The 17374-nt window shown below is 43.2% G+C and overlaps 1 protein-coding gene across 2 annotated transcripts in view; it reads left to right on the top strand.

Moving 5' to 3' along the window:
* Positions 1-404: 404 nt before the first annotated feature.
* The window catches only part of RFX2 (regulatory factor X2), a 51208-nt gene continuing 34238 nt past the window's right edge, over positions 405-17374 (top strand). The window contains exon 1 of one of the 2 annotated variants that reach the window (XM_040327254.1): positions 405-627. The gene's annotated coding sequence lies outside the window, so the exon portion shown is untranslated. The remainder of the gene's footprint in view (positions 628-17374) is intronic. The other variant, XM_040327265.1, reaches the window with a different exon arrangement.

The following is a 17374-nucleotide window of genomic DNA, read 5'->3' on the forward strand; positions in this document are numbered from 1 at the left end:
GAAAGGAGGCTCGCTGTGAGCTATGGAGTCTGTGAAAGTTATGAGGTAAAGCTTAGCACACAGCCTGTACACCGAGTGATAGCCAACAACGTCATACCCAACTCCTCTCCTCACAGGGCCTATAGGAACGAGCGGAGAGGAAATACCCTCGCCAGTCACTTCCCAAACGGCGCGGAACGACACAATCATTCGGCGCTTCGGCTTGCACGGTTTGGCGGTTACCCTAGTAACCGCCCTTCCCCCACCCCCAACCAATCGCCGCTGCGCGCCACAGCCGGCGCCGAGACCGAAGCCCCGCCTTTCTTCCGTGTCAAGGAGACTGATACCGAGAGCAGGGTGAGCGCCCCTTTACTGGCTCGCCACTATTTGACGAACGTCTTGTCGTCACGTCCTGTTGAGCCAATGGGGAGGCAACGGGAGGGAAAAGTGGGCAGGGGAAAAGGCGTAGGTGACGTCAGAGGGAGAGGATAGCAACTGTTGCCTCGAGACCCCCGGCGCCATAGTGACTGTAGCCGTGGAGACTGTTACTTGCCAACCGGAGACACACGATCAGCAGTGGCCGGAGGAGCAGCCCGGAGACCGCGGGGCCCACAACTTTCACATCAGCAGGCATCCAGCCGGACGCAGGTGAAACGCTCACCCGTACAGCCCAGCCATGCCACAAGGTTGGGAGGGCAAGGGAGCTGGGCTGAAGGAAGTAGATAGGAGCAATGGAGTACTCGGCCGCTTTCTGTCTATTAAACCTTTCTGCCGCCGGATGTCCTATCCAATCATCTCTACACATATACACACATCGCTCATCTCCAATCCACACACACACACAGCAGCTGCTTCCACTTAGCCATGGCCTGGACATCAACCAATAGGTAGAGGGCAACTTTTATAGCGCTGCTAAAGTTTAGTGGTTGCCATAGCAGCCAGTAGATGTGTTTATATTGGGTTTAGATCTCAGGGGTGCATCTCATCTACCAGACCCCCTTCTCAGGGTCACCCTGACCTCACTCCCTTTCCAATATTTACTGGACTTGTCGATATCTGATTTTACGATCACCATACATGTTACAATCTGATTGTACAATCTTTTGAGATCACCATACACGTTACAATCTGATTGTATGATCGCCTTTAGATCTGCGGACAACCATGTCATTTAAGGGCCTTCCTGGTTAGATACAAATTGATCGGCTAGGATAGGTATGTCTTTGGTAAATCAAACGTTGATTGTATAAAGGTTGTATGGTGACCTTAAAACTGGATACTCACTATACAACTTTTGTTGTTCAATTTCCTTTAGATTTAGTGTCAGGTACTGCCTGATTGCATACTTATTGAAAGTGTTTAGGTTTAAACTCCTATTGTATGGTTTTGGTAAATCTAAAGACAATTGTATAGTGTGTGTATCCCAGTTTTAGGTCTACCAACAGCTATGTAGTGCAAGGGTCTTCCTGATTGGATACTAATGGAATGTTATGGTTTGATTTTTGTATTGCATCATTTTTGCAAACTAACCCCCCCATACACACTATACAACTTTTCTTGTCAGATTTACCAAAACCATGTAGTGCAAGCACCTGTCTGATTGCATACACATTGTAACTCTTGAGATTTGACCTCATATTATGTGGTTGTGGTAAATCTGAAGGATAAAATCAAAAGAAAATTTTGAGCCGCACAGAATCGTATGGAAATCGCATTGTTTTCTATGGCGCCCATTCACATCAATGCAACTTAGCATGGCATTGTTTTGGTAAAGGTTCCTTGACTACTTGAATTGAATTGGATTTTGGGCCCCATAGAATATACAAACCACCAGTTGCGCTATAAATTGGATTGCAACAGTGCGACCTGAGCCTAAAGGGGACTGTACAGAGCGTATCCAGTCAGATTTGATGGTGTATGGTCAGCCACACATCTTCTGGTCTAATTGGATCATCGCTGCAGCCTTCTCTAGATGTAAAACTGTAATATGTATACAATCATAACTAGTCTGTTCAGTATTTATCCTGGTTTTCTGTAAATGCAATGGATTGTTTAGGTTTATCCTCCTATTACATAATTTTGGTAAATCTAAGATTTTTATATATATATATATATATATATATATATATATATGTATATATATATATATATATTATACACATACGAAACTGTGCCATCAGTATATATATATTCTGATGGCACAGTTTCTTGTGGCTCTACCAACAAGTACATGAATTCTCCTTTTACGTAGTTTTGGTATGTTGAAAGTTGATTGAATGGTTAGATTGCAATGTATATGGTGGGATGAATAGTGCCAGTGGCTTTAGATAAGTGGAAAGGTGAACAGGTTCAATCTGTGGGCTCCTCCCCCACATATCGCAAACCAACCATACCTTCCTTTCTGGCTTCTGAAACTGATGATCTAATGCCATGTCCACACGATCCGAATATCGTACGACTTTGTTCGCTTACTAGTCGCAAGTAGAAACTGAATAGGTTATTTAAAGTCACACAAATTCTCGTACGACCAGAAAAAAAAATCGGAAGTGATGTCATGTGTTGTAGCGTATTTGTATTGTATTTTCAGACGACAGCTGTACTGACTAAACACAATTTTTTCGTGCTTGTCTGATCGAATATTGGATGAACTGTCGTGATCGACTCTCAAAAATAGTGTACACACGATCCGAAAATCGTACGATTCTTCCTCGGATGATCGTTTTCGCCTGATATTCGGATCGCGTGTATGGACCATACACTGTTCCATTGTGCAAGTGCATTTGCGTTTTTGCCGCTATTCTGGTGCGTTTTGCACCTGTGAAGAAAAGACCTGAAAGTCAAAAACTGCACCAAAAAACGGAACTGCGGGTGAGTTTTTTTTTCTGCAGGATCTAATCTTTTCAATGGGGAGGTGCGTTTTTGGTGTTTTTTTTTTTTTTTTTTTTTTTCTTCCTCCTTGTTGCAATATTTACCAAAAAAGCAACAAGCAGGATTTTACAGAACCCGGCAGACCCGCAACTGATCAAATGATTTGGACTTGATTAAGCCCAGGTTCACACTAATAGCAGGAATGAACTTGTGCGGGTTCAGTTGAACTCGCACAATTTTCTTTCCAGCATGTCAGTCCCGACTTCAGGGGCAATTTCAGAGACATCTGTGTGGGTTGCGGCTCAGATGTCTATTGAAGTCGCCAAAAGTAGGAAAGAAGCTACTTTTGTGATGGGTGCGGCGCCACACCGATTCGGACAGTGCAATTGCCAAATTGGCATGTGATTTGACATGTCAAATCGCATGCAAAAATTGATTTTTGACTATAGAACGATTATCTCCATCAGGACAGATTGACAAATTGATCATTTTATTGAAGTGTGTATGCCCACATTCCGATTAGTGGGTGTAAAGGGTGACATCACTGTTGTGTGACAGAGCTCAGAGAGCTGACTGGAGGGAAGGGTCATAACACCCCCCTCCCCTTCACGCAGCTTACAGGAAAGAGCTCAGGTTGTCAAAATGCTGGAGGTCCCTCCTCTGTCACCTTTTTTTCTTTTGGTGTCAGCAAAACAGATGTGATTCATGCTGATAGCAGAGGAACGATGCAGCAGACAGAAATTGCACTAAGCCCAGGTTCACACTGAGTGCAGGCATGAAATTTGCCAAGTTCAGCTGAACTTGCATGATTTCATTCCCGCACGTCTGTCCCGATTCCAGGGACGATTTCAGAGATGTCTGTGTGGGTTTCTGCACAGATGTCAATGAACTCTCCAAAAGTAGTACAGAAAAGACTTTTGGAAATCCGATGCGGCGACGCACCGATTTGGCATGTGATTTGACATGTCAAATCGCACCAATCTGACTCATGGTCAATTCTGCTTTCACACTGGGGCAGCGGGTCCCTTAGCGGTAAAGCGCCGCTAGTTTTAGGGGCACTTTTCGACCGCTAACTGGGTGCTTTTAACCCCTGCTAGTGGCTGAAGAAATGGTTAAAACTGCCTGTGTTGCGGTGGTTTGGAAGTGCTGCCCATTCATTCCAATGGGCAGGGGCGGTATAGGAGTGCTGTATACAGCGTTCCTACACCGCCACAAAGATTCTGCTTGCAGGACTTTGTTTTTTTTGTCCCGCAAGCGCCACCACCCCAGTGTGAAAGCACTCAGGCTTTAACACTGGGGAGACAGTTTTCAGGCGCTATAGAGGTGATATTTGTAGTGCTAAAATGCCTGAAAACTGCCTCCGTGTGAAAAGGGTCTTGTAGCTCTTAATTGAGACAATTAAACACCATAGACGAGATAGGCTTTGTTCATATTTCATATCTGAGGTTTACAACCACTTTAAGAACACCTACCTGTCTATTGATCCTGTGCCCCCCCCAGGATGGTTCTTTCCTGGTTTCTGAGATCCCCAGCATTGGCATGTTAACTGTGGGAGGGCAGTTGTGTCTTCTTACAGCTTCACAGCTGGCTTCCCACTGCGCATGCGCTGTGTGAATGGTCCAGCAGCCTTCTAGAACCTGATGTGTCCCAGAAGGTTGCACAGGCTGGAGAACCTCTAGTGGAATCGTCTAGGCTTGTGATGATGAACCTTGGCATCCCAGATGTTTTGAAACTACATTTCCCATGATGCTCAACTACACTGCAGATTGCATGAGCATCATGGGAAATGTAGTTCCAAAACATCTGGGGGTGCCAAGGTTAGCCATCACTGGCCTTGGCGATCCATCCGAAAGTGGCAGTGGGTACCTGTTTAAACCAGGTACTTGCCTCCACTCCCCCCAACAAAAAAAAGTTCCCTGGAAGGGGAAGGAAGGCATTAAGCAGAACTTCCCATTTAGAGTGAAGTTCTGCTTTTATAATGTGTCTGACTGCATGTGCTACAAACCAGCCCTTAGGGCTCATTTACAATAGTGGAAGTTTGCCAAATCGTGGCCTTTTCAAATGCCCACTTTTCAGGGGGCACTCTAAAGGCAATGAGAAGGATTTGTTTTGCCTCCCCACTGCTTCTTTTATACCCTAAAAAAGCACACTGCTGTGCCGCAGCCTTGTGCATTGCATGCGCTTGTGAGGTTGTTGCGTCACATGCCCATTTAAGTAAATAGGTCTCTTTTGGCGGGCGGCTATTGAAAGTGATAGGGGGATCATTTTTGCAAAGCATTGATCCCACCACATGTTCTCTGGTATGGCTGCCATAGCAGCTGGAGGGGGGTAAAAATGCAGCTTGCTTTTACTGCCCCCCTTCCAGCCACAGGTGTGAATGAGGCCTTAAAGAGGGAGAACAGCACTCTACTGCAGTCACTTTGTACTGATAGGAGCCATGCAGGGTAAAGTTCATAGGAGCAGAAATCGGACACGTTCCGCAGTCCATCATATTGTTTTATTTTCCTGCCATCCGAATGAGCAGATGTCATCTTATTTCTCACACCTGTTCCCTTCAGCTGGGAGCTCACTGTGACAAAGAGCTTTCCGGTAGTCGCAAATTTCCCGGGCATCCCCTTGAAATTTGTTTATAGTGATTTGGGAGCGATCTTTGTTTTATCAATCTAATCTTTCTGTCCTCTTGGTTTCAGGTTGAGGGTGTGTATTGATGGTGCTATATTATTATTTATGTTTAGCACAACCCCCCCCTTTTTTTTTTAGTGCGACTTCCTGGCTTCATCCTGTGTTTTCCACAGTCTCTTTAGATCGACCAGCGAGGGTTGTTTATTTTTGTTGCCCTTGGATACATCACAACTCAGCTTTGCTATGTGCATTGGCAACATCTGAGCTGTAGTGTAGCGATAGCAGGAAGCAAGAACTCTGCCCAAACTCTTTTGGTTCACAATAAAGTCATCTATTTGTTATAAGATCGTGATGGCATCAGAGCAATGTCTCGTTCGCGTCCTTCCTAGATCCGATCCAATAAAATGTCTTTTAGCAGTTGTATTACTATAGCGCGTAATATAATTTAAATCGGTGTAATATAGAAGCTTTCCGTTTTTTAAAGCGGAACTAAATCCATTACTTTAATTGTTTTCAAAAGCAGTTACATTCAGGGCATGCAGTAAATGATAACTTAAATGACATCAGTCAGTTACTAACTGAACTGTCAAGCCATCAAAAGGATTGTGTCATAACTGATGAATGTGCAGCACCATGGCAACTGCAGATCAAACCAAGGCTAAGATGGCGTTTTGGGATCGCTGCGGTTCTGCTTGCAGTCCCAAATCACACTGCAGTAGAGGCAAAACCCCCCCCATGCATGTTCGGGTGCCATTCATTGTCAATGGTATCTAAACACAGTGCGGTTTTGCCACGATTGTTGTGCAGGATTGTGCAAAGCTTGTCACTGAAACAAGCCCCTTTTTAGGGTGACAAGCTTTGCGCAGTTCTGTTTGCCGCGAGACTTAGTAAAACTACACCGCGTTGGGTGCCATTGAAAATCAATGTCACCCAAACACACATGGTGTGTTTTGCCACTAATGCAGTGCCATTTGGGATCACAGGCAGATTTGCAGCGTTTCTGCCCAAGATCCCAAAACGCCAGATATGATAGAGATTAGTTCCACTTTGAATGTGGTGGTTGCTTTTTTTTTTTTTTTTTTTATATTATAGACCCCCCCCCCCCCCCCCCCTTCACCTGCGAATCTGCCTGCTCAGCGGTGACACAAAGCCCACTCTCCTCTATGGGCGGTCGGATGGAAACCCAAGCGATCCACCAAATGGATGGGATCCCCATCTGTCTGTTTTTAGTGGACAGGCAGACACGTTCTTTGACATTCGTCGCTCCTTAGAGGGCAATGGATGGTCCGATCGAGTCTGCCTTAAAACTGACAGGTGGACCCGTTCAGTCCACCGTGATGGAAGTGGCCATGGAAGAGGCCATGGAAGAGGCTCTTCATTTTCACCTGTTGATCCACCCAGTAAGTCTGCTAATTTTCAACTGACTTTAACTGGTCTTGTAAAAGTCGCAATTAAAGGTTTAGACTGACCATTGGACACTGACAGGGGAGCTTACAATAATAATTTTTTGCTTATGTAAAACCTTTTTTCCCAAAAGAGGGGAAAAACCCAGCTGTAACTGTTTAAAATCTGCTACCGGTAGTATGTCCAAAACTACACTTTCCGCAGATTGACAATGCGGCTGTCGAAAGGTGCCTCTGTCGCTCTTCCATCCAGAGTCGAGGCACCTTAAGGCCGTCCATACACAGAGTGAAGTTCTTTGCTGCAAAAACGGGTTTCGGGAAAGAAATTTGCTTGATTTTCCCCCATCAACACATGCAATGTTGATGGGGGAATACCTCATGCCGGGCCATTGTCTTCTCCCGGTGGGGGATGCCATGCCCACCAGGAGAATACAGTAGCTATAGTAGCTGCTAGACCGCAGGGATATGCAATTAGCGGACCTCCAGATGTTGCAAAACTACAAATCCCATCATGCCTCTGCCTCTGGGTGTCATGCTCGTGGCTGTCAGAGCCTTGCTATGCCTCATGGGATTTGTAGTTCTGCAACAGCTGGAGGTCCGCTAATTGCTTATCCCCGTGCTAGAGGTAATTACAAGAGTATCCGGCAGGTTGGTTGATCAAAAAAAATTGTACATTTAACCTGGCCAATAATGATCAAATCTCGGCCGGTTCCTGCTGGACTGGCTGAGATCTGAACCTTGTATGACCGGCCTAAAACAGGGAGTGTGTTACTGGCCAGATTATCAAGTGAAAATAAAGGAGAAAAAGTCTAACAAAAAAGTAAACTAATGCAGCCACTATTTTTAATGATTGGTAAGCTGCAATATTACATTTTTATTTTGGGTTTTATAACACAAAAGCGGAAAACTTTTACCATACCCATTGAAAAAAAAATACAAGGCAGAAGCCCATGGTTGTAGCCTTTACAATGTTCTATATAATATAATTGTCTTCTGATCTGAATGATCTTTCTGTAAATGCTTGTTCATATATTCCTCTTGTGAGATAAAAAATGGGTACATTTGCCAAGAGTAAGCATCTTTGACCCTCAAACTGTGTGGAAACTACCAGTACAAATCCCATGGTGACTCTGGAGATGTGCCTGTAGCTGTCAGTCTTGCAGTGCCTCAAGAAACTCATAGTTCCACAACAGCTGGAGTGCCGTAGATACCTACCCCTGGGCTAACTGGTGCCACAGTTAACAAAGTGGTCGTTCTATCCCTTTTGGGCAGTGAACACTCTGCATTATCTTGTTGTGATGCAAAGGTACCCCAAGTGACATTGTTCTTGTGTTGTTGCTATCGAAACTGCAGCCAGAGTTTGTGTCATTGTGTAAATCTCACGGGACAAGCCTGGTAGTCCCTCACCACATGTATGTTATTAACGTCACTCATGATAAGTTTTTCATAGGAATTTCATGGTGCAAAGCCTAGTGCAGGTTGGAAAACCAAATCCACTGTAAAATTAAGTTCCTCTGCCTGTATTTATTTTTAGTACCAGGCTTATGCAAGCCATTGATTATGCAATTTTCTTTCCTTTTAGGTTCCCCCCATTCCAATTTGCAATAGTAGATTTAATGGTTCACATATCTCTGCTGCGGCTCAGAAGTCCTGTGTGTCTTTTGGCCCAGTTTCAGGTCCGAATTTTTACAAAAATTTGCGCTGAAATCTGATCTGAAACGGTGAACCAGGACCCCTGCTGGAAGCCGCATCAGTATTGGGTGTGAACCCAGCCTTAAGTGCAGGTTGAAGTAAAGAATATCACTCCCCCCCCCCCCCATTAACACAGTGTTAATAGGGGAATCCCTCCCCCTGCTCTATTGTATCCTGACAGCAGGAGGTTTGCCCACTGTCAGAGAACACTGATCACTGCTGGCGGCTATGGCCATTGGCAGTGATAGCGATTGCACAAGAAAAACCTGACAGGCTTGTTGTACTGAAGTTGATAGGTCGGCTTTAGTACAACCAGCCCTCCCCATAGATGGATCGAAATTCGCCTGGTTCTTGTCAAACCAGAAGAAGCTTTCATCCATCTATCGTTTGATAAAATATCTGCCCAAAAGTCTTGTGTGGATTGTAGGGTCTTGCACAAAGGACACAGATTTTCTCAAGTAAAGCCTCGTACCCGCGACCGGTTTTCCCGGCAGGAATGAAAACTGCCAGGGGAGCTTTTGGCTGGGAAAACCGACATGTGCATGCTTCCTCACAGTTTTCCCCTTCAGGAAAACAGCCGGGAATCCTTATTTTTTTTTTTTATTTTTTTTTTCATTTTCCCGTCGGGATTCCCGGCTTTTTTTTTTCCGACAGATTTACTACTTACCTATGGGAAACACTGCGAGGCAGTGCCGATGGAGCATACACACGGCTGGGATTCCTGGCCAAAGCTCCATGGCAGTTTTCTTGCCGGGTTCTCTGCTTTCCCCTCGGTTTTCTCGGTGGACTTTTTACCGCCGAGAAAATCAAACCTGTGTACAGGGCTTAAGGCTCCAATACCCATACCATAAGCAGCTCTAATTCTGTAAACTGGTTTGAGCCATTTTTGGTCTTTGGTGTTTTATAAATGGTTGGGTTACAATAATCCTTTAAAAAAGTTGCATCAAGACGTCCATTCTCAACAATTTTGGAAGGTTGGTTGATACTACAAAATTGTAGAGTGCTAGACTCCGATTATGAATAAGCATTCCCATCTGGTACAGCAGCTTTTCTCAAAGACCGCGCTCCAGGACCTCATGACGTGTAGTAGAAATTCTCAAAACGAATGACATGAATAAGGCGTGAGTGTGAAGAGGTGGGATATTTTTCTTTGGGAAAATAAAATGTCAAAGTCTAGTAAAGAGTACGCTGTCAAATCTCTCTTCGGACGCAGGTGTTCTCGAAGTGTAAACTCGTTTTAACGAAAAAATATTTAAAAAAAGATCAACATTCATTGTCGTCTTGGACCGCAGGTTCAACGCCCTGGTGTAACCCTTTCTTTTGGTAAAAATAGAATCTAGTGTAAAGCAAACCTTTTCAGTCCCATGTATGTAGTACCCTGAGATCCCTGATATGCTAATCTGCCAAGGAAGTAGCTATTGGACATTGAGGTTTCCCACCACTTGACCAGGGAGTTGCGAAAAGTTTAAGCCAGATTTTGAAAATGTGGAGATTTTGGGGTGTCATGATGGACTAGTGATCTAAGACAAGGATATATGCTGGTACCTTGGTGTTGTCCACATTACTTTTCAGCTATTCTTAATACATGGCTGTACAGATTGAGAGTACAGATTGAGAATTGGAGGATAAAGATCCTTTGAAGTCTGACACTTACTATCTTGTCAACTGCTTGGCTTATCATACCGTCTCCTGATTTGCTAACATGCATTATAAATATCAAATCCCAGAGCCCTCTGGTTGTTTATTATCATCTTAACTACAGTGCTAGGTTATTAGTGTAAAGGGCAGCGCCTCTGACTTTAGGTGACCTCTAGCCCTCTAAATCTGATGTTTAAAGTCTTTGGCACAACAGCCACTACAGCAAACTAATGTGCGTTGTACTGCGACTCCCTTACAACCTCAAATATTCCTTTAGAGTTATAATCAGCAAGGAGAACAGCTTGAAGCTCAGCGAATCTCTAAACTTCTGTTGGCCTGCAGGTAGAATGGTGGTTGACACGTCCTACCCTAGTCACCCTAGTCGAGATATAGTATAGTGCAGAGATGGGTAAAAAATGCTTCTGAACAATTTATGGTTTCTCAGGAAAAGGGACAGATTGAGGAAATGTTTCATACCCAAAGGAAAGGGTAGGGAAGGCCACACATCTTTTTAATCTTTTAGCATTTCTGTTGATGGCCGTGGCTCAATGCAAAACCTTGCTCTGGATACGGACAGCACAGAGGCCAAAAACAGGACGAGTTTGAATATAACTGGCCTTTCAGAGCTGTCAGGGCTGCATAATGACAGTGCAATAACTACAGCTGTCTGCAATTATTTGCCACTGTCAGGCTCGGTGCCTTGTTAGGAGCCATAACCTAGTGGACGTGGAGTCTGTAGAGTAGAATCTGACACTTCCGGGGCTGCTTAGGCCCTCATGCACACAGGAAATTTTTGCAGCTGCTTTTAGAGTCATTTAGTGTATGTGTTAGCCCATGAGTCCATTCACACATAACATTTTAGAGGAGTTTTGAGGCATAAGAGTTTAGAAATGGTAAAAAAAAAAAAAAAAAACGCAGCTAACCGTGGCTAAAAGTTTGGTACAGCGTTTAGGCACGGTTGGCGTTTTTTATATGACAAAATGGCAAGGAGAGTTTTTTTATTTTTTTTTTTTTTTTTTTTTTTTATGGTAAAAATGCAAAGACGCGCACAAACGCTCATAAAATGTTTTTCACAAACCGTGGCTAAAAGCATGTTTTTTTTTGTTTTTTTTTCTGTGAACAGGAAGCCTTATTTCTATCCATTTTGTAGTGCTCCTAACTAATCAAAAGGGGAAAAAAATTAATAAAACAGTTGTGTTTCTTTTTTACGCTGTTCAATAAAGCATTCAAAGTTGGGTGTGTAACATATATTACAGACTTTATTTAACCACTTCCCACCCAAGGCTGTCATATGACGTCCTGGACTTTGAGTGGAGATATCTGAATAATGCCTGTTCAGCTGCTTGATTTGTTTTTACAGACGTCTCCCCCTCCCGTCAACATCTGGTGCATCTACCCGCTCGCCCATGCGATTGGTGTGCCGAAAAAGGAATCCGCCGGTGGCTGGAGTTTACCATAGCGAATCTTGAGGACCAGATGGTCCCTGGCAGTCTCTGTGACCTACGGAGGCCTGGGCGCGATGTTATGATATCTGCGGCAGGAGCCATTCGCTCCAGCAGCTGCCAGTCAAATCCTGCAAGGAGGGAGCTGGGGGCTGGGCCATGCTGAGTGTGTCTAAAGGCACATGTACCCCCATTGCTATGGGGGCACGCACAGAAGAGGAGGATTGGAGAGCATCAATGGGGGACCCCAGAAGAGGCTTTAAGGGGTTGCTCTTTTATAGAAAACCCTTGCACAAAAAGAAATTGGACTTTACAACTGCTTTCATTGAAGACCAGCACTAAAAGTGCCTATCTGATATCATCTCAAGTCCTGCCTGTAAGCATGTATGGCTAAATACTAGTTATTTAATTATATAGAAAAGTCTCTTCTGTGCTTCTCTCTGATTTAGGTTCAGTTTGCTGCTAAAGCATTATTTCCCCCCGAATTCATGTCTAAAAGCCACTATTTGCAATTCTATGTTCCAGTAAGACTGACCACTCCAGACATGGCATGGCATTTGGTGGAGCTTGGCCCTAAAGTCATGGAAAAGTTATATAAACCAAGCTAAGTAAAATCGGAGAGGCACACAGATATTTTCTGTATAATAGACTGGAATCACGCTTTGCGTTGTCAAAATGCATGCAATTTTGTTCTTCTTTACCATGCGTTGTGGCGTGTATTTTCCTGCATTGTGCAGTGATTCAAATTCCTCTTGTCACATTAGGTTGATTATCAGCAATTCCGACACCTTTTTCTCATATTGTTTATTCATGAAGGCCATGTTTTTAGTGTCCATTTTTCTATAGCTTGGGGATTTTTTTTTTTTTTTTTTCAGTGCTCCTGAGTCTATATTTAATATTTTACATTATTCAGTGTAGAAGTATGGCAACTCTAAATTTGGCTTGACCATAAATACAAGTAGGGCTGCTCAAGCATGTGAATGCCTTCTGCAAAGTGCACAGCATATATCAATTTGCAGCTCTGTAATAAGACCGCTGTGTCATTTCAGTTGGTAGACCAGGTCTATCCCATCACTACTGCTTGGCAAGGTTTATTGTCAGAAACAGCTGTGAACATTTTCAGCTCTGTCCCATCAGTAAGACCCCTTTCACACGGGCACCTCTGTGTAACGGAATCCGCTTGCTCAACGGGGGATCCCTCTGCTGAGCAGACACAATCCCACTCTCCTCTATGGGGATAACGGACTGCCTGTCCATATTCATTCGATCGCATCAGATCTGCCAGACAGATGGAAAATAGGACCACCATCCGTCTGGATTTTGCGGACAGGATCGGATATCGGCAGATGTAAGCCGACATCCACCGCTCCATAGGGGAGACTGGAGCGTCCGATCAGGTTCACTTGAGTTCACACCAGCCTACACGCCAGTGTTCATTTTGACTTAAAATCTTGATTTGGTTTTAGTCATAGCCTTTTGACTAAAATGTTGTATTTTAGTCATCTGAATTGTTTTAGTCCTATTTAAACCTCTAGTACATTGTAGTCGACCATAATCGAATGGGTTTAGTTGAATTGTAATGCGTTTCTCTAGAATTGCCAAACTCATCGTATACTTTTGGTGTAAAAATGTAATAACATGTTTTTTTATGGTGTTTATGTAGGGGTTGAACGATTTATTGGCGTTCAATATTCACTTTTTTTTTTTTTTTGAAGAATCGGTGCCGGTAACAAACTTGCAGATTATTGCTTTAAGTGGTTGTACCGGGATGATGCATGCAGAGTAGGCGGTCCGCTTTCTTGCACTAACAACCGATGCCGCTCGGCCGTTATCATAAGCGGGGGCAGTCCCCCTCCTGCTGCTCTGCCTCGGTCTTCCGTCCCACCGGGAGGCCTGAGCGACCAGCTGACACGTCTGTCAGCTGCCCCGAGACCCTAAGAAACCCCATCGCTTTGTTCGGGTCTCGGATCTAGTAACCCGGACGTGATGTCATGACATCACTTCCCGGATTACTGGCATCCTAAAGGCGCCAGTTTAAAAAAAAAAATAGAAAGTATTCAAAAATACTGATCTTGACTTTTTGAATACTTTTAAGTGCAGTGGAGGGGTTTTGGGGTCTTATACCCCTAGATCCCTCAATAAAGAGTACCTGTCACTGGCTATTACTGTCACAAGGTAAGTAAAAGGACAGTGCAAAAATAAAAACGAAAGATACAGATTATCGGCAGCTGATATCGGCCTTAAAGGCAGCTGAAAAATCGGTATTGGCCCTGAAACGATATCGGTCGACCCCTAGTATTAAGGTATGCACATGCACTACAGACACAGATTTAGCAGTTGTGATATAAAACCAGTGTTAATTTTGATGATAAATTTCGATGTAGTCATTTGACTAAAATGTAATTTTAGTCGTATTTTAGTAGACTAAAATAGTGTTAATTCTGTCACCGAAAATATTTTTGGAGGTAAAATTACAACTGCTGCACACCAAGATGCCCATGTTCTTAATTTTCAGCAGGGAAATTAATATTGCTGCAGGTGACATTCACATGAGTCACGTGTGCGGTTTTGTTGAACTGATTGCTGGCTCCATGCTTCAATGACAGGTGGAATACCCACCCTTGTCCTGTTTGAATCTGTGACAGGCGCGTAGGATACAGTTGCAGGGTGTTTTTTTTTTTTTTTTCCGTCATTTAAAAAAAAAAAAAAAAAAATGCTAAATCATAAGTTTGTCTTTATCATTTCTGTCTGGGGAGTGGCGTTTAAAATATTTTTTCTATTTTTCATAAATATCTAGATTCTAAGCACTGGAACTCTGTGTGTGTGTGTGTGTGTGTGTGTGTGTGTGTGTGTGTGTGTGTGTGTGTGTGTGTGTATGTATGTATGTATATATATATATATATATATATATATATATATATATATATATATATATATATATATATATATATATATATATATATATATATATATATATATATATATATATATATATATATATATATATATATATATATATTTTTCTTGAGAGGGAAAAAAAATGACCTTCAGACCCTGAAAGGGTTAAGGTCTATGCGGACAGATATTTGTTTTTCCCGAAGATACAAGCTATAAACCTCCTCCGCGCCACCTGTATCCTAATGCCTCCAGGCGCTATTTAAAATACGCCGGCATCACTGTGTTTTCATATTTAGCTCTGGTCTCCATGGTTCCCATTCTAAACACAAGGGGACTTCCCGTGCATATCACTGAGCAGAGACACCTACTGGTTAGAGGAACACACTTGTATTAGACATCACTTCACTCCCCCTTCAACATATTTAACTTCTAAATCCGACCCGTGGAATTTTTTTTGCCTGGCAAAGAGGGGAGCGCGTTTTTAAATCTGACTCCCTGCTGTCTGTTTGCAGCGGCATCCCAGCAGTTTTGTATTTTTGATGGTCGTTCATCTTAATGTGTGGAGTAAATGTTATTTAAGGGCCCAATATGTTTAAATTTTACAATGTTTGCAACCTATGGTGATAAAAGTTTGTGCTGTGTGTTTTTTTTTTTTTCCTTTTTGTATATAATTTTTTTTTAACCCCGATGTGGTCAGAATAGTTTGTTTAACCACTTCAGCCCCGGGATAATTTACCCCCTTCCTGACCAGAGCACTTTTTGCGATTTGGCACTACGTTGTTTTAACTGACAACTGCGCAGTCGTGCGACGTTGCACTCAAACAAAATTTATGTCCCTTTTCCCCACAAATGGAGCTTTTGTTTGGTGGTATTTGATCCCCTCTGCGGTTTTTATTTTATGCGCTATAAACAAAAATAAGAGCAACAATTTTGAAGAAAAATCAATATTTGATTTAATAAATATCACAATTTTTTTTTTTTTTTTAAAACACTTTTTTTTCTCAGTTTAATATATATTCTACATATTTTTGGTAAATAAGCATATATTGATTGGTTTGCGCAAAAGTTATAGCGTCTACAAAATAGGGGATAGTTTTATGGCTTTTTTTTTTGTGTGACCGTGACATTGCGACAGTCATGTCGGACACTTTTGACACATTTTTGGGACCATTCACATTTATACGGCGATTGGTGCTATAAAACTGCACTGATTACTGTGTAAATGTGACTGGCAGGGAAGGGGTTAACGCTAGGGGGCGCTGAAGGGGTTAAATATGTTCCCTAGTGAGTGATTCTAAATGTAGGGGGAGGGGATTCGCAAGGGGAGGAGACCGATCTGTGTTCCTCTGTACTGGGAACACGCCATCGGTCTCCTCATCTCTGACAGGACCTGGATCTGTATGTTTACACACACACATCCATGGTCCTGCCGTGATCGCGGGCGCCCGGCGGACCGGGTCCCGAGCGATGGCGCGTGCCCCCCCAGACGGCCAGGAAGCCCAGGACGTCATATGGGAGATCCCATCTGTGGATGTCATATGACTATGGGCGGGTAGGGAAGTGGTTAAATTGAGGGAAACATTGACCTTGTCTAAATTTTAAGCAAAATAGGCAAAGCATGTAGAGCAATAATAGACCTTTTTTAACCACTTGCCGATCAGCCGCTGCAGTTTGGCTTTTTTTCTTTCTTCCTGCCGACAGCTCTGAGCAGAGAATGGCTCTGCACTGGTAATATCGGATTAAGATCATGAAGAGGGTTGAACTGAGATTGCAATATATTTTTGTTTTTAACAATTATTTGTGCAGCTCTCCTCTATAGTCTGTATGTAGACCGAGGGCCTTACAGCCACTTCCTGCGTAATTTCTAGCCCACACCCCTCTGTACTTCAAAGCTCTGATGGTGGTTGAGTTGGAAGACATCATCCTAATTTTTGCATTCAATCCCACCCAGTCACACCTACAGGAAGAGTCCCAAAGTAGTCCAGCCTCACAGATTACAGCATCATTTAATAGGAAACCCATTCATACACAGTCTGTTCTGAAAGGTAGCTATGCAGCTGCTGGGTTAGGATTGAATGAATCACAATTAGAATTCAACCCTGCCCAGTTAAATGCCACAGTGGCTTAGTGGTTGGCACTCCTGCTTGCAGAACTCGTGTTTTCGTCTCATATCCCAACCAGGACACTACATGTACAGAGTTTGTATGTTCTCCTTGTGCCTTGGTGGGTTTCCTCTGGGCACTTCAGTTTGCTCCTACACAACAGAGACCTGCTAGTAGGTTTCTTGGCTCCTGTCTAGAGCTGGCCATATACTATACAAAATTCACTGTGTGGTGACCTGTCACCACCCTCCTATCCAATAGCATGCTTTCATTGAAAAAGCCAGAGCCAGATGGAAAATTTTGGCCAAACAGCCTCTGCTTCCAATTGGATGCAGCCACAGTTCAGGTATTATGATAGCGCTGCTGTCAGAACACAGTAGGAGATTTGTGTATCCTTGCTGTATTTTTTTTTTTCTTTCTTAGACCAATGATAGGGTCATATGAACTGCCAAAAAAAGTACATTCATTGGGTACAGCTTCAAGAGCATGATTTCATTGCAGTGGACTTTACTACTTGCTGAATCCCCTTGGATGGCGGTGATTTTGCTTATCCATTGTTTAGTGAACTGTCTGGCCAGGATGGATCACAAGACTGGCTGGCTGAATTACAAATCCTTTGGTAAGCAAAATAGTTTTTCATATTGCTGCGTATTAAAGCGGAGGTTCACCCAAAATAACATCTATATAGGAGCACACTCCTTACACTACTAACATGTACAGTAACCACTTT

The sequence above is a fragment of the Rana temporaria genome, chromosome 1 (assembly GCF_905171775.1).
Source record: "Rana temporaria chromosome 1, aRanTem1.1, whole genome shotgun sequence".
Taxonomy (NCBI): domain Eukaryota; kingdom Metazoa; phylum Chordata; class Amphibia; order Anura; family Ranidae; genus Rana; species Rana temporaria.